Below are 22765 nucleotides of genomic sequence, written 5' to 3'. Positions count from 1 at the left end.
AAACAATCCAAAACCCAAAGATATTAAAGTAAATATACCCAACACACCCTTAGACCAACAACAGACAAGGTTGTTTGCATTTGACTCCCAAAATGACATATATAACTGTTCTATTTTACATGTGAAACGGAACTACTTGGTTAAGTTTTGGTAAAAAATTATGGTTAGGGTTAAAATATGTATTTTATTTTACACAACTTGTGTACATAAGTAACGTAAATGAGTCAACATCGACTTTTGGTTTCACAGGTGACATAATCAGCAGTCTCTTGGGTCAAAGTCCTGTGTTTGTTTGACTCATGCACTCCATACGTACTTTGTCGCTCTTTATACTAAGTCACCTGACTTCATCTGTTGCACCAATAATACCATAATTACTACAGCCTATTATTGTTAGGTTACACCTAGGTTACACTTAATAATAACTATAAATATTGGTCGTAATAAGCTGGTTTGTCCCAGACGACCAGACATTTTTTTGCCTCAGACAGTCTGAATATAACATTAAGATAACATAAAGTAAAGCAGTATATCCTTACGATGGGAAACTAGGTATCATATTTGCTTGAAAAATGATGAAAACATTGACACAATACTGTTTTCCTTACCCATGGGTACTTGTCGAAGTTGTCTCTGCATTGCATCGGTAGTATTGACCCAAATTGGATCAAATTTGACCCAGTAATTATGAGTGTGTGCAGTGTATGTGGTGTTCCCGCAAGCTATAGGCTACATCCTTAATTTAAGCTTCACCGTTATAGAATAATATGAAAAATAAACATGCATTAGGTTGCTGTGGATTTCTCTTCCCTCAAAAGCCACATCCTTGGCTTCTAAGCTGTATATTTATGGATCATCTATGTATATCGTATGCTAACCCGGTTGGATGAGGTCAGCCGTGAGATGCCAGAGCAGCCATCCTGTCCACTGCTGCGGCTTGAAGTTTGACTTATGCGATTCACAGTCAGCCACCAAAGTGCTCTGAGTGAAAAAAGGGGCCAAAGAATGGCCGCACCCTGAGAGGAGAGCTGCTGTATATGGACGGCTGGTCTTCCAGCTGACCCAGCTCCCTAATTGGATAGTGTTACATAAGCTGGACTCCCCCAGTGCACTTGAAGGAAAACACAGTGAGTGTGTGCATGCAAGGATGCACAGTCCTTCAGTGTATGGAGTTGTGCACGGTGTGATTTAAGGGCTAAATTGAAGGTTTCTTTCAGAGTTTGAAGGAGTGTAAATTGTGTTTTCCGCACTGACTGATGAAAACACAAAGCAACTAACAACACAAAAGCCGTACTATGTTATTTTCAAGTGCCTGGTCTGATTGCATCTCACTTTTAATTGGTAGCAGTGGTTCCCTCGGTGGGCAGTGGATGTTGTCCTTGCCAACAGCTTCAAGCTGCATTGTTGTTTTCAGTAGGGTTTTGCAGATAGTCTCACAATAACTTTTTAAGTAGCACAGCTCTATGGTCTTAATGTTGTCTTTTTATGCAGTTCATTAGTTTTACCAGGATCCGGCAGCCTTGCAGCTATAGTCTGCTCAGAGCTCAGAGCTCTCCTTCCCCTCCTTTCTGTTTCATCTGATAGGAAGCTATCAGTAGAGTCATCACAGGGCTAATTTTAGCATTAGGTGGTGTGTTTTGTGGGTTGCGAAGTGCCTGGTGTTTAACATAAACCCGATTGAGAAGTCTAGAGTTAAATCAACATTTAAAGAATCTTCAGATCGTCTTCAAACTTGGTTTTTTTTCTCACATTGCTGAAAATTGACTGAGGCAGTACTTGCACATACTGTGTTTCTATTTGGATATAGATAGATTAATAGGTAATAGATAGATTGATATTGATAGATCTTTCTTAATCCCAGTGGGACTTTTAAATAAAAAAAAGCAGTGAGATGTTGAGCCTGTAGTTTAGTGCTGACGGAGTGGGAGCCATCACTAGCTACTTCTGATAGATGTAAGTGGGATACAAACAAAATCGATGGTGACGCATGTAAACTCATTAATTGCTAATATCCAGGCTACAAATTCTTTTTTTCTTTTTTATGGCAGTCATGGACTATATGAAACTATTGAACATAGTTTCCGTAACATGATCCACTGATTTGTGGCTTTGAGTTTGGCATTTTGGCTGCTGCAACCTTGTTCTTTTTTGTAAAAAACGGAAGAGAAAGAAGGAGCCGGAACCACCTTTTGTTTTCAGCAGATACTAGTGTTAGCTTGCTAGCTTGGTTAGCAATGGGTATCAAATTAAACAGTCAACTCCTGAGAGTGTCTTTCTGTCCAACTGAACACCGAACGAGACATTTCTAGGCTACCAAAATGTAGCGACTTGTCCATTTCAAGGTAGCAAGTATACAAGTATAGCCTGCTAAATCGTCTGTTTTACTCTAAATTTAACCATGAATCTCCTGCTGTATTGAAGAATACCTGAAACTAACGATCGAGACCAGAAACTCATGAGGAAAATGTTTACCGAGGTAAGAAATAGAGTAATTTTTTTCACAGATTGTTTTTGCAACAAATAGAGTCGCCCTCTGCTGGCCATTACAAAGAATGCAGGTTTATGGCAATTATGCATTGGCGTCACTGTTCAGGCCTGCAGCTTTTAGCCGGATGGCATTGTACCTGGGGTTACACCACCTGTTGTTCACAGTCACGCTCTTTCCTTTCTTCTTCCTGCTCCTCCTGAAGTGTCCGTTCACAAATTCTGTCTGACTGCAACACGGAAGATGGAACCTCGACAATAGTCTGCAGATGTTTGTTTCACAGTTTTTGGCTTCTTCAGAACCATAAAACCCCTTCATAACCGTAAAAAATTATAGTTTGTTACCAATATTTTAATTTTCATACATGCAAAAAACCTTATATACAGTCAACAAACTACATATTAATTCTAAGCAGGCTTTTGGTCTGGAAAAGCGATATAATAAAATATTCTTAAACCACAGCATGCATACTAAACATGGCCGATTGTCCAAATACTCCCACAATGCAATACACAAAGGAAATAAAGGAGCTCCTCACAGCTGGAAAAATAATTAAATAATGTGTGGATGTTGGCGAGAGAGCTCCAGAAATATATTGGGAAACAAACAAACAAAAAAGTATTGAATCTTAAACTTGCAATAACAGTTTTTTGGCCACTTGTAGGGCTGTGGAAACAATAAGCTTCCCTTATTAGTATTTATAGCTTGTGCGACACAGAACACAGTTGTTAATCTGTGTTAATCTGTGTTAATCTGTAGCCTCAGTTTGTCAAATGACAAGGTTAGAGATCCAGACAAAAATAAATAAATAAAAACAAATACAGCTTAGTGCATTGTCATAGTAATAACACTCTTAATTATCAGTTTTTAAACTCTGGTTGTAGATCTTTAATCCTACAAAGTCAGACAATGACAGTTCAGAGCAGCAAATGACGAGAATGTATTTTCTCCAAATATCCTCTGCTGGTCTTTATTTGCTGTTATTTACCCTTGAACTGGCAAGCTCTAAAAATGTAAAAGCCTTAGAAAGTTTTATGAAAGCAGCTGCCATAATGCAGGTGTTTGGAGGGGAATAAGTGGTTTTTTGGGTCTTTTTTATTCTTTTGTGACTAAATACTCTTTTCAGGGGGCTCAGAGGGATGCTGATAGAGCCTCATAAGTGTTCAATTACTCCCTCAGCTTTTTACTCAAGGATGCTTGAGTTTACAACAGCACCCTTGCAACATCTTAATCCGTTACAGAACTTTGAAGCTGTCTCCGCTCGCTGTAAAATCAGTTGTGTGATGATAATAAAGGTATGCAGAAGCTGCTGGTATCATGAATAAATAACATTAAAAGAAAGTTGCCTGAGGGATTATAAAGTATAGATAGAGCTCGGGATTAGAAAGGTAAGCGGTTGCTTTGATATGTGAGGTTCTTATCGCAGAAGGTAACGCGTGTTTACAATTCCTGGCTCTGGTCCAAGGTGTGGAGAGCAGGCGGCGAGGGAACCACTTCACTTAGTCATGACTCTGCAGACAGAAAGAAGAAAAAAAAAATCGTAATTTTCCAAGTTACAAAGGAAGCCCTGGCTGTAACAAAAAAAAAAGAGACAGGAAAAAGTTGCCCTATTTTACCAAATGAGGCATGGATTTTAAGGTTCAACAGAAGCGCTCAGTAAATGACAACAAAGGTGAGGTGCCTGCTCAAGCACTGCAGCAACATCCTTTTACAGTCAAAGAGAAAGAAAGGACTTGGAAGTGAAGGATATTCTGGCACTGCAGTGAAAGGGAGATTATCTCCCAATTGTTCCGTACAGCCCGCCTAAGCTGTCCTGATTTACTTTTGAATCAAATCATTCATTTTTCAGCCTCATTGGGGCACACCTATAGCATGCAAAGTAGCAGCAGCCTGGGTTCCTGCAGTTGCAGCATTAAAGGCAGATAGAGTATTGTACAGTACAGACTGGAGTCCTGCCTTTTTGCCCAAAGCATTCAGTAATAGAAAGCACCAAGCTCTCCAGGCTCATTTATTAGAGCTCTACTTCTTGTGGAATTATAGTAGATGAAATAGGTCATCAATTTTCATGCTTGGTATACTCTTTTCGTCTTGCGGCCACCAAAAAGGAAAAAAAAAAAGCAATAATGGAAGGTTGTGCAGTGCTACAGAGGTGGCTGCCAAAGGGCACCTTTATTAATAACAGAAGAAACAAACTGCTTCGTTGATGAGCTTGAATGATGTGTGACGACCTCCCCTGAGCAGTGAGAAGTATCAGGTTTTACAGGGACAAAGTGAACCAATCAATTCAGATTTCTTCTCACCCAGGCACAAATAGCATCATTTCTCCCCATGTTCGCCAAATGTAAGCCACGGTCTGTTAACCCGTTCTAACATGAAATATTACTTAATGATTATACATCCAAGGTGAAATACACACAGTGCATAAAACACTCTTGACAGAGCCTAAGAAAGAAAATATGGTAATATACTTTCATAGCACCTGCAAAAAAAAAAAAGAGTAAATGCATTGAAAAAAAACACATTTGGCCCTGTTTTAACAATATAAAGTGCGTGGCAGAAGTGTATACAGGGCTTGTCCAATTCCATTTCTGTTGGTTAAATGGTGCAAAATCTGGGCGCAAAGTAAGGCGCAAGGGGCAAAAGGGTTTTATTAAGTCTCTTGATTAATCATAGGTGTGTTTTTGTGGGTGTAACATGAATAAAATCAATCAGGTTGTCATTTTCTGTTCTGTTTAAAAGCCAGATGCGTCTACACCTGGCACATTGCTATTTAAGAATAGAATGGAATATAATCTTTAATGTCATTATACCAGCAGTACAACAAAATTCATATGTGCAACTACCAAAAACAATGCAGGGGGAGCAAACGAACCGACATTCACCCGATTGTCTGTCCCATCAACAACTCCATTTCACCGCAAATTAGTAAATGCACAACAACCTTTTTAAATGAGGAGCATATCGTGTAACAAGCAAAGTGTACATGCCATGTAAATCCGATATAGATTAAGCCGTACTTTCTGAATAATGGCATTTAAATAGTAGGAAATTATTGTCTCAGTGGTGCAATGCTGCCTCAAGATAGTTACGTCAACATTGGGCTTGACCACGTCTCATTTTAAGACCAATGGTTGCAGATGAGCGCAAGTACATTTGCTGCTTACAAACCGTGGGCTCTGAGAGTGAAAATTACAACTGCGTCAGTCTGAAAATAGCAATGACAGTTGCAGTGCACCCGGTGTGAAATAGGGCCCATTAGATCAAAATAGAGCTGAGGTATATTGGGGGTTGAGTCACCAAATAGACATGGTGTCAACAAAGTATTTTTCATAAACAAAACCCAGCATTGGGAAAGAGTCTGAGTGACTTCAGAATCTTTGAAAGAAGTATAATTGTGGTCAAAGAGGTGCTTTCTTCCACAAAATTTCCAAAGTCATTACCAAAAGTAACCTAGCCAGGTTCTAGACCTCTGAATCACTGTACAGATGTACAAATAGGTCTTTAGTTGTTCTTATTGAAAATCCAATTAGAGTTTTGTGAAAGGGATAAAGAATCAGGATTTAACTTTTTGGTACCAAGAAAAAAAGCTACATCCATGAAATGTATCAAAGGGGAATGAAGGTTAGAGTGGGTGAGATACTTGTAGCTCTACCAGTTGTTGTAAGTCGACTTTTAAATGAACAGATTTATTCAATGTCAAAAACATTAACTGCTCCAGCACTACCCCAGCTTCCAAAAAAACATTGGCTGGCTGATACATTATTCTCTTCTGAATGCCAAAACCTTCCAAACATAAACACCATGTCAGTCAAAATTTAGTAAAAAAAAAAAAAAAAGATGCCAGGAGGTAGATGAGAAGTCTGATACCAGTGGCTGTTATGTACAGCCAGGTAGCTTAGCACAAAGACTGGAAACATCAGGGACTCACTGTTTCCTCTTTTTCCAATATTTTAGCTAAGCTGGATGGCTACTAAAGGTGTGAATCAGCAGAGGCCCCACGATATATTTTTTTATCCCAATACTGATAGTCACAATACGATAATAATGCAATTTTAAGCATTTTGCGATATGGTGAGTATTCCAATAATATATATTGCGATTTAACTGTTTAACTGCATTTTGTGTCCACAAAATTAAATTTAATCAAGAATTGTCTTGTCAAATTGGAGAAAATACTCAGTCTTTTCTCCACAATGAGTCAAACCCACAGACTGACCAACAAAGTGTTCAGTCAAACTGAACTGATATCAAACATGTATGGACGACAATAACTGCAGCATTTTCTCAAACTTTCCTCAACTTTAAGCTTCACTGCTCTGAATTTTTTTGAATGAAACATAAAAAAAGCCCAACTCTGCAGTATTATTTTTGTCAACTTCCCGACACGATATCCTGACACACATGATGCCTATAGATTCCTCAGATCTTCTAGTTTCATATGACACCATATCTCCAGTATATTCCTTAAAGTAAGCCCGCTACAGCCTCCCCAAAAAAATAAAAAAACAGCGAAAATCAGTCAGCCGTCAGAACGCTAAATATCGATATGTGTCAGCCATGAATCGATATGATATTGCCATGCAAAATATCGATATACTATGCTGTATATATTTTTCCCCCACCTCTAATGGCTACTATCTCTAGCTTCATGTTTAGCATTGAGACATGAGAGTGATATTAATCTCTCTGCAAGAAAGCAGATAAACATTTCCCAAAATGTCAAACTATTTCTTGCACATATTTCTCTAATTTATTACTGTCAAACTAATTTGCTTTCACTGCAAAAATCTGAACTTTGTCTTGTTTCATTTGTCGAAATCTGAACAAATAGTTGCATTCGCTTCATTTTTGTCATGACTTTCCTGAGACACAAACTGTCTTCAGAGCAATTAGGATAAGAATAAGTAGCAGTGACAGTTGTTACATCAGCCGTGCCCGTTTACCTGCTTCTGCTTAAAAATAAATATTAATAGCGCTCATTACTTTCAAATTTAGTGAACGAGCACGGTCATTATTTTCAAATCTCTGACAGTCTGGGGCAGGCTAGATAATTAACGGGGAAAGCATTGCCGAGCAGACACACTCGTACCTGAGACGAACGTATCCAATGGAGACAAGACGTATTATTATAACAGCAACTTTTTTTATGTATATGATAATCAACCTTGGTTATGCAGGAGGCGTTGCAGCCTTTCAGCTTTATTTGAGAGGAACCATGAAATCAATCTTTGCTCACATTGGCTGGCTGCATGTCACGTTTGAAATCATGTTCAGAGCAATTGAAACCCATTTCATGTTGATAAAGCCAATAGAGACGGTGGGAGATGCATTTGTCTGTGAAAATTATCACAGCGAGGGGTTCTGTTTAAACATGAGCGAGCCCTCCGACAGCAGGGAAGATGATACAAGAGGCCTAATAATCACAGCAGAATACAATAACAGTGTTGTGGGATTGAAATCTCCCTCTAGAGGTGTCATATTAGGTCTAATAGAATGCGGCATATGTCGTTTGCCGGGGTTGTTATTAAAAGCAATTCCATTCACCGTGGTGTTGCTGGGATCGGTTTTCACGCTGAGATCCTGAATGACTTCGGGTCATTCAGTTAACTGCATGTGTCAGTTAGACAAACATACCTTTCTGCAACCGGCGGAGGAAACTGCACTTTCACTCCTGACTGCTATGAGTCCTGCTCTTTGTTTTCCTCATTGTGCTTTCTGACAAATATTCTGTTATAGTAGCTAGTCAGTATTTAATTGGCATTTGTTGACTGACTCAAATAAGACATCATTAGACATTAGCCCACCGAAGAGTTATACAAGTTTATTAACTGTAATATGTGCGACTGACACATGTCTTGGTCACAACCTTTTAACCTGTTGGACTTTGCTGCCTTTTTTTTCTCCTCTTTTTGAGGCTGTAGTGGACTAAATTTGATTAGATCTAAGAAATCCATGCCATGACATCTTGTTGGAAAGTAAAGCTCCAAAGTTTTTGGAACAGTCTTGGAATTGCATAAATTGGATATCACTGAAAAGGTGAGACGCTTATGGATTCATTAGCCCAATTTTATTTGTGTGTGTTGACATTAGTCCCCATAGAAGCCATTTCATTGCAGTGAGAGCATGTTTTGAAACTTGACCTCACTGTATAAAATGAGCTTCTGTGACCTCTAGGATAATCGCAACCTAATGACAGCCACAAACCAGAGACCTACAACATCACCATTTGATAGCTGAAAATACAGTTTTTTAATCCAATCACAGAATTTTTTCTATGGTGTTCCTCAAGGTGGAGGAATTTTTGGCCATTTTTATCCATTTTATTGCAATATGATGAAAGGCAAAAGACAGATACTGTGGTTTCTTCTAGAGCCCGACCGATATGACACTTTTGAGACCAATGCCCATTATGATTTTAGAGGGGGATATTTACATTTTTTGAGCTGGAATGAAAATACACCTTTTTATGTGGTTTGTGCACTGATTTTTCATCATTTTGGAGCAACTTTCTCAAACATAAAACTTTATCAAACAATATTTAACATTATTACACATTATACAAATAACATATTACATTGTCAGCCAATTCTAGAAATGATGACTGAGAAAATAAAGAATAAATAGGAATAGAATAAAGATCTAAATAAACATAGACATCATTACTGACCAGTTAAAGTCAATTTCAGACAATTTTTAAAGAAAAACTATAAAAACACAATAGCGAACATTTCTTAATCACGCCAAGCAAAATTTTTTGGATTATATATTGTGTAAAAAAAGTTTACATAACGGCACGTATCAGACAGCATATAGACCAACATTGATAGGCTTTTGATAGGCCAATGTCCGGCGATAATATCAGTCAACCGATATATCTGTCAGACTCTAGTTTCTTCAACTAAAAAGTTGTATATTGTCTTATTCTGACATATGTTTATATGACCTGTTCACTTGATTTATATCACAGAGGGTAGGCTGGACAACAGAAACAGCCCTCTATAAAACACAGTGCAGTTTAACAGCAGCACACTGCTTCCTCTATATTTAAAACAACCATAAAGTAGAATCAACACCTCTCTGGAACAGTTTCAACAAAATCTGAACATTATAACCATCATGAAGGTCAGTTTTATTGCAGGTTAAGACTAAGAAATGTTCATTTTAAGTAGGTGTACTTAATATATTCATAATTAAGATGATGATCATGACTCAGCCCCACACTTCATATAACCATGAGCTCGTCCATCAGCAGCGTTTCCTGTTTGTGTGACATTTATATCCCCTGAAAAGAAGAAACTTGACACACTTCTTCCTCTCTCTCTCTGTAACACGGTAGGTGTGGGTAGTGAAGTGGTCCCCACGTTGGCCCACAATGCTTCACTGCACTTCTGCAGAGCCAGGTAACTAGGCAACAGCCCTGCCGGTCGGCGGAGGTGGGTTTGCAGAGGATGCTGCGGGGAGACTGTGACTTTTGAGATCCTCCTATTGCGTCACAGTCGTACTATAAGACGCTCGGCTAGGGACTTTTTGCTTGCGGCGGAGTCAAAAACAGGACGATTTATACATAAATATATATATATATCGCCCTGTTTTTTTATACATACAGTTATATGTGTCTAGAAGGAGGAATATCCTCTCCCTGCAGTTGTATCAGAAATCGACTGGCAGCCTGAGGCTTGTCGTTTTCTTGGATGTCCCAAACTCCCACCTCGACTCCCACAGAGTCGGGCTGCTTGCCATATGGTGCGGGACACGGTTGAAAAAGAACTGCACCGATGGAGTTTCTGCTTAAAACTGGGTCACTAAGATTGTTGGCTTATGATCAGGCACAACAAACCCACCTAAGCTCACTTTTACCTTCCCGCACTCCACTTTTTTCCACTTTGAATAATGATGCTAAGATTAAGAAGCATTAAACTGCAGCATAAATCAATGCCTTTTTGAATAATTGATTTTTGTCTCCACTGGAGGTTATTTAGCATATGATGATTGCAGAGTGGGCGTAGCGAACTCACCTTAATATTTACCTCTGCTGTTGCATTCAGTGCGAGCTATGTGTTGTGTTTTTTTTCCTCAGTGATGCTATCAGGGTGGGACCATCCATCTGTTTGTTTGTTTTTTACTTTTAATGAAACTTAAGGGAATGATTCATATCACCACGACATCTTAGCGTTTACTGATTAGCTCAAGGGGGGGCGTCACAACTATAGGTCAGAGTTATGAATTTTAATAAGCAGTCATGTCGCCCACGCACTCTGAAATAACTGTGAAGTTTGATGCACACACTCAGCTGTCCTTACTCTGCAGATTTGCCTCCCGGACCATCAGTGTACTGTACATGGTGTTGAGTTTTTCACCGTTTCAGCAAAGGCAGGGCTATTTATGTTCTGGCTGGCCCTCGGTGGGGCTGCATCATGCGTCGGCGTGATGACAAGTTTACTTTTTGCTTCACGGTTGCCTCTGTGCAGCTCGGCTTGTGTGTTCCCCTCGTCTTGTTTGTGTTTCGGAAGGTGTGCGCTCAGGAGTTCCTGGAATTGTCTTCATGTTTAATTCATGCAGGAGTTCATGTATAAACCAGACTGTCTTTGTCAGCTTTGCTCTTCCTCTTCCTCTTCCTCCGGCTGCCTGGAGCTGAAGCCTCGGCAGGAAATGTGAGCAGGCAGGTCAGTTTGATCCGAGACCTGCCTCCAACCGAAACAGCTTGTGAGGATTTTACATTAGGCCTACCCGTCCATCACGGCTGTCAGTCGGGAAAGTCGACCTGCTGTTGCCTCTGACTGAGAAAGATGACATTTGTGCAGCTTCAAAGCACAAGATCTGCCTCCGAGTTGAACCAACAAAACAAACTCTGCACTTTTGTGGCCTCAAGTGGTGCTGAGAGAGAGGGGGAGCTGTTTGATTTAATTCTCTTTTAAGTTTGACTGTTTTTATGTGAGGTGAGAGACAGTCCAGGTTTTACTGCAGTGCTGTTTCAGATTTTGTAGCGGTGATTATACCAGAAGCCAGAAATAAATTTAGGCACATTTACGACATTTGAAGTAGCGCAGATTGTAATTTGGGCTGATTGGATTGGTATATATTTGAAAAGCAAAAAACTTGAACAAAAATACTTTCTTCTGGAAATTTAACTCGATGGAGTCTTGGGCTATTTTATCCATTTTTGAATCCTTTTCATCTTGCCTGTATTCACCACTTAAAAAATGTTTAAATGCCATGTTGGTATATTTTTTTTCAGCACGACCTCACCTATATGACCTATAATAATTTATTACTGGATCAACATTTTGAACCAAAAAGAAACAAAGAAAAACCAACATAAATGTGATCTTGTGATTTTGTGTGATCCTGTCTGGTTTTTATTCTAGTGTGACTCTAATTTATTTGTGTCTTGTGCGTTTAGCGTAACAATTTTGGTCATTTTGTGTATTTTTGTGTCTGTTTTTAGTCATTTTGGGTCTTTTCGTGTCTTTTTTTAGTCATTTTGGGTCTTTTTTTGGTCATTTGTGTCTTTTTATGTTTTTTTGGTCATTTTGTGTCCTTTCTGCTTTGTTTTCTAGTCTGGATGTGATGAAGAAGTCATGCTTTGGAGCTTTTGGAGACTCCAGAGTGTTAACCAGTTTAACATTTATGGTCTCTTTTTAGCTTCAGATATGAAGAGATTGTACCTTTTATTCAGACTGTAGTACTTAAAAAGTGAAGGAACACTTAATGCAAAGAGCAACATTTAATATTTATGATGTATTATATTACTTTCCTTCAAGGAAATTCTCAAAGTATAAAGTAAAAATGGCTGTCAAAAGCTGAGCAGTGATACAAAAGAGGGAAAAGCAGCAAATATGCACAAGCTGAGACGGCACTGATAGGCACTTTAGCTTCACAAATTACTATTATTCAATGGTTAAAGTGGCAATCGACAAGTTTTTCGATTTAACTTATTATTATGAAGTAAATGCTGAATGCACAATGTACTGACTATAGTATAAGTTACAGATTATGACCAAGTCTTTTGTCCCATAGTTACCACAAGCCACTTCTTCTGAACATTCGGACACAAAAATAGCATTTTTCTGATGACAAATCAGCAGAAAATTAACTTTGAGACCTGTTTCTGTCTCAGAAACTCACAAGATCTGGCAACATATTTAGTGTTAGCCTTACCCAAAGTCTCACTAGAACAGAGCTTGAGCTAAATTGTGTCAAAAATGTTTTCCTAATGTTCTTACTCATTTTGTACATATATCTAATGTGAGCAAAATAAAATATAAAGAAATGATGACATCAGAATACTTTGGAAATAAGAGGTGGAAGAGGAGACAGGAAGTGGATACAATTCAATGGCATTCACCAAACTTGTAACGGGCCATCTTCCTTATATCCGGTATCTTTGCCTATAATCTTTACTGTACTGTCTGCCACATGGTCGTGGGAAATGAAAGCTCAATTTTGGGAGACTGTGCTGGAATTGCGCCCTACTTCTAATCACTTGTTGTGAGAGAGGTGTCTGTGCAGACTGCTTCTTCGATGAAAGCCTGAACAAAGCTCTCCAACTCAAACTAATGGACCTGCAAGTCCAGATCTGAGATGGGGGTCAGCTGAAGTAAGAGCCTCATTGTTGTGCCCAATGGCCACCATACAGGCCTGAAGATGGCCATGGAAATGAGCTAGAAATGGTAAAAATGTGAGAAAACCATGGCTACATTTAACGCTCTCTTTTGATGGTACATTACAAAATAAATGAAAATATTGCACTGAAATCATATTAGCACCTGTTTTGTCCATCTGTCTTTGCTCATGCAGCAATGCTCCATCATGGAAATCAGTATCTAAACCCAGAGACAGATGAAGACAAATGAAGTCACGGTGCCCTTTTCTGATTGTTTTCTCTTTGTCAATTTGGAGATTCCACGGTTGACAGCCGACGCACCTGCTACTGTGCGGTCTGGATCTGCCATTTCTGCACAGTAATTGTCTCATTTTGTAGCAACGCCAGCGAGCTAATCGGGGCTGATAGCAGCGGGGTGCCGAAAGAAGCTTTGGCATGAGGGGGAGGTGGAGAATCTGAGAATTAGTTTAACCTGTAGCGGCATTTCATAGGAGCGTGTCAGATGTGGGTTGTAGCGGCTCCAGAAGCAGCGAGGGCTCCTACTTACCTGACACCTCCATTAAAAGGTGACAGCGGAGGTCAAAGGTGACAGCTCCTGTGCTGACAGCACACCCTGTCACCCACGATCCCCCTGGGCAGCACAGCGGTGACAGTAAGTGGCAGACGGAGATGGTGCCCTGATGTGACACCCGCTGGAGCTCTGACCCAGGTTCTTGGGTGGCCCCTGGCCTCTCCGCGAGTCAGCACCAGCCGTTACCATCTGCTGTCAGCGGAGCGGCTGACAGGCGAGCTGGCACCGTCGTCGCTCTTCGGGTCCTTGAGCCGCATCTTGCTGCAGAGTTATGGTGCAGCCATGTGCGGTGCAGATAACAGGAGAGCATCCTGGTGCAGGTGACGAGCAGTGATCCCCAACATTCAGCTTGGCACCTCTTGAAACAAAACAGGGGCCACACCAGAGTATGTTTTTCTTTTCATTTTGAGTTTAGTTTTATAATCTTAATCCTCCTCTTATGATCCATTTCAATGTTTAAAAATCTAAAAAGAAAATAGTTAAAAGTATTTTTTCATAAAAAGAAAAAAATGAAAAATGTGAAATAAAGTTTTCCAAAAAAATCATTGTCATGTAAAACCATTGTATTTTATATGTAGGTATGTATTTCAAGTGATGCATGATCAGCTCAATTGCCTGGTTAACTCATTGTTCATAAAACTCACCCATATCTTGTTAGATATGAAAATTCGGTTCTAAATTATTTTTTTCCCTCTCCTTTGTGCTACTGAGTAAGCTCGCTGAATGAAAGTCTGTGGCTGCGTCTGGTCTCACATAGCCGGACATATCTCCATACTTTGTTTTAAGATTTAAGATTAAGATGAATTACTTTATTAATCCCACAAAGGAAATTCAACCTCTGCATTTTACCCATACTTTTTTTTTTACACACAAGTGAACGCACCATGCAAGGAGCAGTGGGCAGCACATTATTGTGGCAGACCAGTAAATTAGCTAAATAAAATGACAAAAATCTTCCCCCCAAAAACAACGATGCAATGTACTCACAGATAGCCGATATATTCGCCTTATTGCCCAACTCTGACACATTACCATTTAAACATTTGTAAAACTAAAAAAGTGATGCTCGCAGCTTTAAAGTTCATAAATAATACAAATTGAGTGAAGAACCGTTTGCACCCAGTAATCCTTGGCCTTCTTCACTGCAATAATGATGAATTTTTCAGTAAAAGAACAACCGAAGGTGCTTTTTCTCACCGGCGAGAAATTCTTTGTTGTTTTCCTGAAAAGCAACCTGATAGTCTCTCTAGCATCACCTCTGCTGAGCACCAGGAGTCTTATTAGTGCTGAGATGGGAGCAGACAGGCAGCGAGTCGGTGACCATGTAACTCCACTCCTCCCGTCATGTTCATGAAGAGCCGATCCCCGGCTTCAAGGCTTCGTCAGAGCCAGACACTAAGCTCCTCATCTCCCCTTCTTCTGCCACCCATCAAGGATTTATCTCCTTTCTAACAGACCGCGAGCGGCATGTCAGCACTGCAAAGTCACGCAAGGGCAGCTGTCAGAGGAGTAACGGGGAGCCGGTACAGTCAGATTTCAGATTTCAAAGCACAATATTCATGCCAAATCATCTTCCTCTCTGCCTTCTATGCTAATCTGACACATGATACACACAAGGCGGGCTGTTTTTCCTTTTTACTCAATTCTCGAACCTTCCTCCCTCCCTCCTCTGGTGACAGCGTGCTCAGCTAATTCGCCTCCAAGGCGAGGTTGTAAGGGGACGGACCAGACACACTCCAGCCTTCCTGGGGTATAATTACACCGCCACAACTCAACCTCTGTGGCACCCCGTTGCCCCGTGTGTCTACTCTCACTTGGCTCTTGGTTCACACTTTTAAAAGGTGTTAAGAGGGTTTTGGGAGGGGAGGACCAGGGGGTTGTTACCTGATTCCTGCAGCTGAGAAGTGATAGGCAAGCCACCGTGAAAAACAGACACACTCACTCACTGCTCTGCTTCAGCAAGTTTATTTTATTTAACTTGCAGAAAGTCAACTTTAAAGTAAGAATCTGTGGTTTCATATCAATAAATGAGCAAGTTGCTGTTGTACAGATATCCCCCTCAGGCAGTTTGTAAAAGTTTTATATCTGCTGTTGTAAACATCAACAGTCTAACAGATATTTTTTCTTGAAAATGATGCAAAACTTGGAGCACAACATCTGCACAACATTCACTGTTTGAATAGCTTATTTATTGTTCCTGTGTCTGCAGCTGGAATCTAAAACCTGATTAACATTTCAGTGGTGATAATTAAGTAATCTCTACAAACAGATATCTGCATATGAATGTGCAATCTGTAGACAACAGGACAAGATTTGGGTATCAGAAGTTTTGTGGTTTCTGTTCATATTGAACAGACATATTTTAACAGGCTTTGGTTGGATGCAAGTAAACAGTCCATGTGGAGGGCAGAAGAAGCAGAACAAGTTGGACGAAATGAAATCTCAGAACCCATCGACTAGCATCCGATGATAATTCATGCTTTTGTTAACTTTTTAAATGTATCTATTCATGTGTAGAGAATCAGTTATTCTAACTTCTCAAGCTGCCTGTTCAACTGTAAACAATGACCAATGCTGGCTTGGATATTCACTGCCTACAATTTAACCCCAGAAATATCAGACCGATAGTCGAGGACTTGATCTCAGCCGTGTTAAAAACTCTACTTGGTCATGTTAAAAGAAACAATATTTAAGAGACTTGCTATTTTCATAGAGTAGTGAGTTGATTTGGAAAAAGCAGCTGATTTAAGCTGCTAAAGCACTTGGTTAAGGTTGGGAAAAGACGATATTGGACATGTAGGCTCTAAGGTATTTAAAGATTCTAAAGTTTTCCACTCCTTGTCACTTTTGTCGGACCTTTGACTGACAGAAAACAAGTGAGGAGAGAAAAAGTTATAATTAGATGTGGGGGAAAAAATCGATACAGCATAGTATCGCGATATTTTGAGTGGCAATATTATATTGATTCATGGCGGCCAAGTATCGATATTTAGTGTTCAAATGACCTGCCGTTTTTGCGGGTCCGGAGGCTGTAACAGGCTCACTTTTAGGAATATACTGGAGATGTGCGTCAGGATATCGTGTCGGGAAGTTGTTGAAATAACGCTGCTAAAGTTAGGCTATTTTTTAATGTTTCATGATGATTTTCAAAGCGGTCATGTGACCTCTGACCTCATGCTATCTCAATGAAAATAGGCTCTCTGAGTTCCCACAAGTCCCCTCTTTACATACATGTCTGCTTCCCAATTCAGAATGTGAGAAGAAAATAACACAATCCATTACTTTCTTCATTTGCAAAGACTTGAGGTCATACAAAAAAACAAGGGTTTTAGCTACATGCTAAAGACACTGGAACCAGGTATGTGACTCCTTCACAACATTTTTTCATGACCACGGCCGTAACGAAGCTATGCAGAGCATTGAACCTTAAAGTTGAGGAAATTTGAGAAAATACTGCAATTGTTGTCATCCATACATGTTTGATATCAGTTAAGTTAAATTTGACTTGATTGAATTTCATTTTGTGGACACCAAATGCAGTTAAACTGTTAAATTGCAATACTCACCATATCGCAAAATGCTTAAAATTGCAAAAATATCGTATCGTGACTAAAGTATCAACATAAAACTGATTGTGGGGCCTCTGGTGATTCCCACCTCTAGTTATAACATGCAGCAAAGGTATGGATTGATCTTAACCTTAACCTTAACTGTAAGTGTTCAAGTAACCCAAACATAATGTCCAAAGTCAAGAAAATTGTCCTTTCCAGTAAATCTGGTGAAGGTTTCAAGGGTTTTATGAAACTATAAGCTGGAGGTGGATGCTTTCAACATAATTTACCCAAGGAATCATTACAGTGAATATTTGACCAAAGGAAATAAGCATTGCTGAGAACATAAAAAGTGAAACATGAAAGGTCTATTTTAATGTGTCATATTAAGAGGATATTGAGCTGCGGAAAATAGAACCCCGAGAATGGAAATAATCCAGACAGCAGTAACATTTCCTCCAAAATGTTTTCGACACAAGAAAAGAGCTGCATAAAGAGGTTTTTTTTGGATAATGAGCTAAATTGGTTGGCTATCAGGAGCTGTAACAGCCAAACAAAAGAACATCCTGAACAGAAAGTCAAACTCCATCAGCAAGAATTCCCATTATGGATCTTTTTTGTTTTTTTGTTTAAAGAGTGAAATAACTTGCAGAAAGTCTAAATCATGGACCACTTAGCCGCAAATATATCAACAAAATGTGATAAAGAATGTTTATAAAACCACTCAGGTACAGAATCAAACCACAGTGGTGCTGCTGCAGGGATATATTGACAGCTTATTGTTCATAGTATCATTGCACATTAGGGATGCACGATATTATCGGCACATTATCAGTATCGGCCGATATTGGCTTAAAAATGAACTATCGGACATCGGCCAACACGCCGATATCCCCCGATATAATAAACCAATTAAATAATGTGGTGCTGCTTACTTGATTAAATGCACAACCTCGGCACCTATGTCTGTCATATGTTTGGAATTTTTTATTGTTTGCACCTCTCTGTTGCACCTTAAGCACATGTTTACTTAATATGTCAGCTGTGAAATTGGCCAAATTTGCCCTGATTGTGGGTATTGTTATTGATTATCTCAGGGAGAGCATCATCCAAGTTTTAAGTAGGATGTATCTTTTTGTATTTTATTTGAAAGCAATTGTCAAAAATAAGTATGCAGTTTTAAGCGTCAAGTATTTTTCTTATTTTGCACAAGGAATGAATATTACATAACAAATGTGATAAGAATATGCTCCATAATACTGTATGCTAATTCCACTACAGAAGAGAGATGAAGATATCTGCAATTAGTTGTGTGGGAAAAAATATCGGTATCGGTATTCGGCTAAATGAGTTGCAAAAAATCGGCATATCAGATATCGGCAAAAAATCCAATTTCGTGCATCCCTATTGCACATGTTCTGACATTCAGTATAATATCACATAAAGTCCACACAATCAAATAAACACTCCAAATCAGCAATACAAAACACAAGTGGTGCAGCATCTGGGGTCTCCAGTTGAGAATAAATGAACATAATTGAACCGGGAAAACGGAGCACGCAGACTGTCTAAAACTTTTAGCAATATCATTGTGTTCCTCAGTGAGGGAAGTGAGGTGTAATAACACGACCACACCTGAGTCCCTGAAGACACATCAGCCAGAACAGTGGAATGGGGTGGAGGTGGAGCTGCTGTGGTTGGGATGATTTGTTTCCTGAGACTCACACGAAGCCTGAAGATGAGGGCGTTTTCTCTCCGGCAGAGTGAACATGCGCCGCAAAGAACATCCGGTTTAATCAGTCGTTTTGGCAACCAACAACAGATTTTTCTTTAATAAAATGATATTATGTTGATAATTATTGTCTGAGACTGGTGCAACTGTTGGAGACAATCATACAGGTGCATCTCAATAAATTAGAATATCATGGAAAAGTCCATTTCCACTAGTTCAAGTCAAATAGCACCAACCAAGTATTGAGGTCATATAGATGGGCATAATTTTCAGAGGCCAATATCTTCAGATTAAACATACTTTTTAAAATTGGTCTTTTGTAATATTCAAATTTTTTGAGACACTGAATTTTAGGTAGGAAGAAATTAAATACATTAAGACAGAAATGTTTCATTCTGTGTGTAATGGATCTATATAATGTGTTATTTTCACTTTTTGAATTGAATTACTGACATAAATAAACTTTTCTATGATATTCTAATTTATTGAGATGCACCTGTAATTGTCTTTCTCCTTGGCAGAAGAAGGTGGATGTTGGTTATAAATTCCGTCTAATACTTTGTTTTATGAATAAATACCTGCAAAATTAATAACATTCCCATCAGGCTTTGCCCTTTGTGTTCAGTGCTAAGAAGCAAATGTTTAGGCTGTTATGTTATATCTATATGTTTTCAAGCAAGATATAGGATGAGTTAGTAGTTTTTACTGATATAGTTTGTTATGAAACATAACCTGTTTCTTCTGTAAAGCTGTTCTCTGCGCTCTGCCCCGTTGATTCCTATGAAAGTTGCTTGATGGCACATGAAGTCCAAAAAAGTTCTACTTCCGTGCATAAAAATACCCGGATGTTCGATGGTTCTTCCGCACTACGGGGTCCATAGAGTAGAAGCATACCACCAACTATGTTTTTGGTCCATTTTGCCCAGCCATAGCAAGGGTTTGCATGCAAACTAACATGGGGAACATGGTAAACACTGCTAAACATCGGCATGTTTATATTGTCATTGTAAACATGACCAGGGAATACTTCTGGATAACAGAGAGACTGAATTTGGAGATAAAGTCAACACTGAATATGTGATCCGAACTGCTGGAAGAATTTCACAAGAACTTCTGCCTTTAGAGAGGAAATAATGCTTCATATTATTATTATAATCTCATATCTGTAAAACAAACAGAGAACGTTTAGAAGCATATAAATCACCTCCAGCTACACAAACGATCATATAAACCATAAAAAATGCTTGATGTTAAAGTCTGTAGAGTGCACATTAGACTCACAGAGCTGCTTGTATGGCAGGACAGAAGCTACTTAATACTTATTTATTTCAGTGCAATTTTTGACATTTGTTCTTCTAGTTTCACTTAGCTATTTTATCATATGTACAGATTTGTTTTTACCTGCAATTGCAAAGTTCTTTTTATTGAAAACCAAGAACATTGTGCTCTCGGAGCTCAGTTCTGGTCATCTTTTCAAAACAGTGTCCAACAACAGCAACTTTCTCAAGGTTCACAGTATTTCTTTGTTGCATTAGTGTGTGCAGCTTTAACCTCAGCATTCAAAAGAGACAAATGTCTCATCGGATGGCATTTAGTTCTGGTGTTGCACTCATCAGACATGGATGAGTTTGTGGTGTCGCCCTAAATGTTCGTATAAATTAGTTGTGTTGCCTTCTGTTGCACACGTAGTTGCAACGCCGTGTCTACACAGAGTTGTTTTTTTTATTTTTTACTATGCACATATATTCCTAAGAGCAAATGCAGCTTTTCCAGCCCTGAACCTGTTCGATAGTTTACTTCATCTTGTGGACAATGTCTCCCACCCAGAGAGCATTCAGAGCAGACTGCCTGTAGCTATCAAACTGTTCAACTGCTCCCTCAGTGTGTCAGACACCCCGACCCTTGGATTTATTTCACCCCTGTCAGCAGCTGTAACCCCATAAATTATTAATATTTAATGCTGTGCAGTTCTGACTTAACAGAACAATTCAGCTGTGAAATGCTCTGGTTCACTCTGGCATTTATACTGTACATTTCAACAGATATTCTAATAATTACTTAAGGCAGTAACGTCATGATTACCTAATCGGTATATATTTTTTACAAGAAATTTTTTAAAGAAATTCTTTGTCGACTAATTGATTAGTTGATTTAATTGACAGATCTATAAAACATAATTCTTAGTTTCTCGACAAAGAATTATGCAAAAACACTGTTAAATCTTAATCTTAATCTTAATAAAAATATATATTATAGTAAAATATATATATGATAAAATATATATAATATAATAATAATAATATATTGTAATATAATGCACATATTTTTTACATACATCTGTTTTTCTTACGATTATAAAAACTTTCTTAAAAAAAGTTTAAAAAATTCTTAAAATTATTAGAAAAAATATTTTGTAAAATATGTGCATCATAATATCTATCTATTCTAGTTACTGTAATGAAACCTATTTTCCTCAATTATTTCTGATTCAGATCCTTTTAAACCAAACAAAACTATAACATATATAATATAATGAAATATATATAATATGATAAAATATATATAACATAATAATAATATATTGTTGTAATATATTGTGACATAATGCACATATTTTTTTTCTATATACATCTGTTTTTCTTATAATTATATAAAAAAATCTTAAAATTCTTAGAAAAATAAGTAGTAAAATATGTGCATTATAATATCTTTTTATTCTAGTTACTGTTATGAAACCTATTTTCCTCGAGTATTTATGATTCAGATTCTTCTAAACTCAAAAAAATGTAGATGCAAAAATGCACGAGATGTTAATGAGCTTCTTCTGTGATTAATGAATTAAATAAATGAAGTAATTTATCAGAAGGAGCAGGCTGATTGTCCTCAAGTTAAGTCATAAAAAAATGTAAATTTTCCATCTGGCAGCACATTAGATGACTGTTTGTAGTGCATATTTCTCTCACTATAATGTTTTTTGTTTCACAGTGTCTCTTGTCAACACAGATAAGTTTTGTTTGTGTGCAGCAGTGAAGCAACATATCCGTGTGTGTGTGTGTGTGTGTGTGTGTGTGTGTGTGTGTGTGTGTGTGACAGACATGATCAGACCTGCTGTCAGCTGTGACTCTTCCTCAGGTGTCGGTGTCTCTCTGCAGTATAAAGCGGTTTGAATCAGTGTCACAGAGACAGTAATTGCGGTAAATGCAGCCAGCTCGTATTCATGCACCGAGGCATGCTTCGTCACGTCTGACATCACAAAAAAATGCAGACTCGTCTCTCTGAAGCACTTTGCGGCCCTTTCTATCTCAATGAAAGTAATTTTCCTGTCTCTTTAAGTCCACACTGACCGTTTGAACTTGTTTACTTCCTCGACCGGAGGATATAAATACCTTTAGATGTCCTGCAGGTTCACGTTTGTTCGTATTTGTGATCTTGCATCAGTGCATGTGAGTGCTGAGTCATATAGATTAATATGTCCATTAGTGTCTTAATTAATTTTGACAGAAGTCGTTTTGACATGTCACAGGAGGAAAAGCACAGATAAATAATAGGATTAATGATGGCTGAATACCATTTAGCTGCATCAGTTTCAGGGTCCTGGCTCTGTGCATGCGGCCTAATAATCAGTAATAGCTTTTCGTACAAAGACGATGCTTTGAAAAAGGTTTATTGTTTAGTCCATAAAATGACACAAAAGGGGGAAAATTGCCAATCACAAGTGCCCAGAATCCCAAGGTGACACCTTCAGAGTCTTTGTTTGGTCCAGTAAACAAACCAGGATGATTTAATTTGAAAAGACAAAAACAGAAAAGCAGCAAATACTCAC

General features: G+C 38.6%; 1 protein-coding gene across 1 annotated transcript in view; it reads left to right on the top strand.

Annotated features, from left to right (window-relative positions):
- The window catches only part of LOC131961059 (ankyrin repeat and BTB/POZ domain-containing protein 3-A), a 225056-nt gene that overhangs the window by 97600 nt on the left and 104691 nt on the right, over window positions 1-22765 (top strand). The gene's annotated exons all lie outside the window — the stretch shown is intronic.

This window comes from Centropristis striata, chromosome 22 (assembly GCF_030273125.1).
Source record: "Centropristis striata isolate RG_2023a ecotype Rhode Island chromosome 22, C.striata_1.0, whole genome shotgun sequence".
NCBI classification, from domain to species: Eukaryota; Metazoa; Chordata; class Actinopteri; order Perciformes; family Serranidae; genus Centropristis; species Centropristis striata.
The sequence above is the reverse complement of the archived record's forward strand: the minus strand, read 5'-3'. Positions and strand labels throughout refer to the sequence as shown.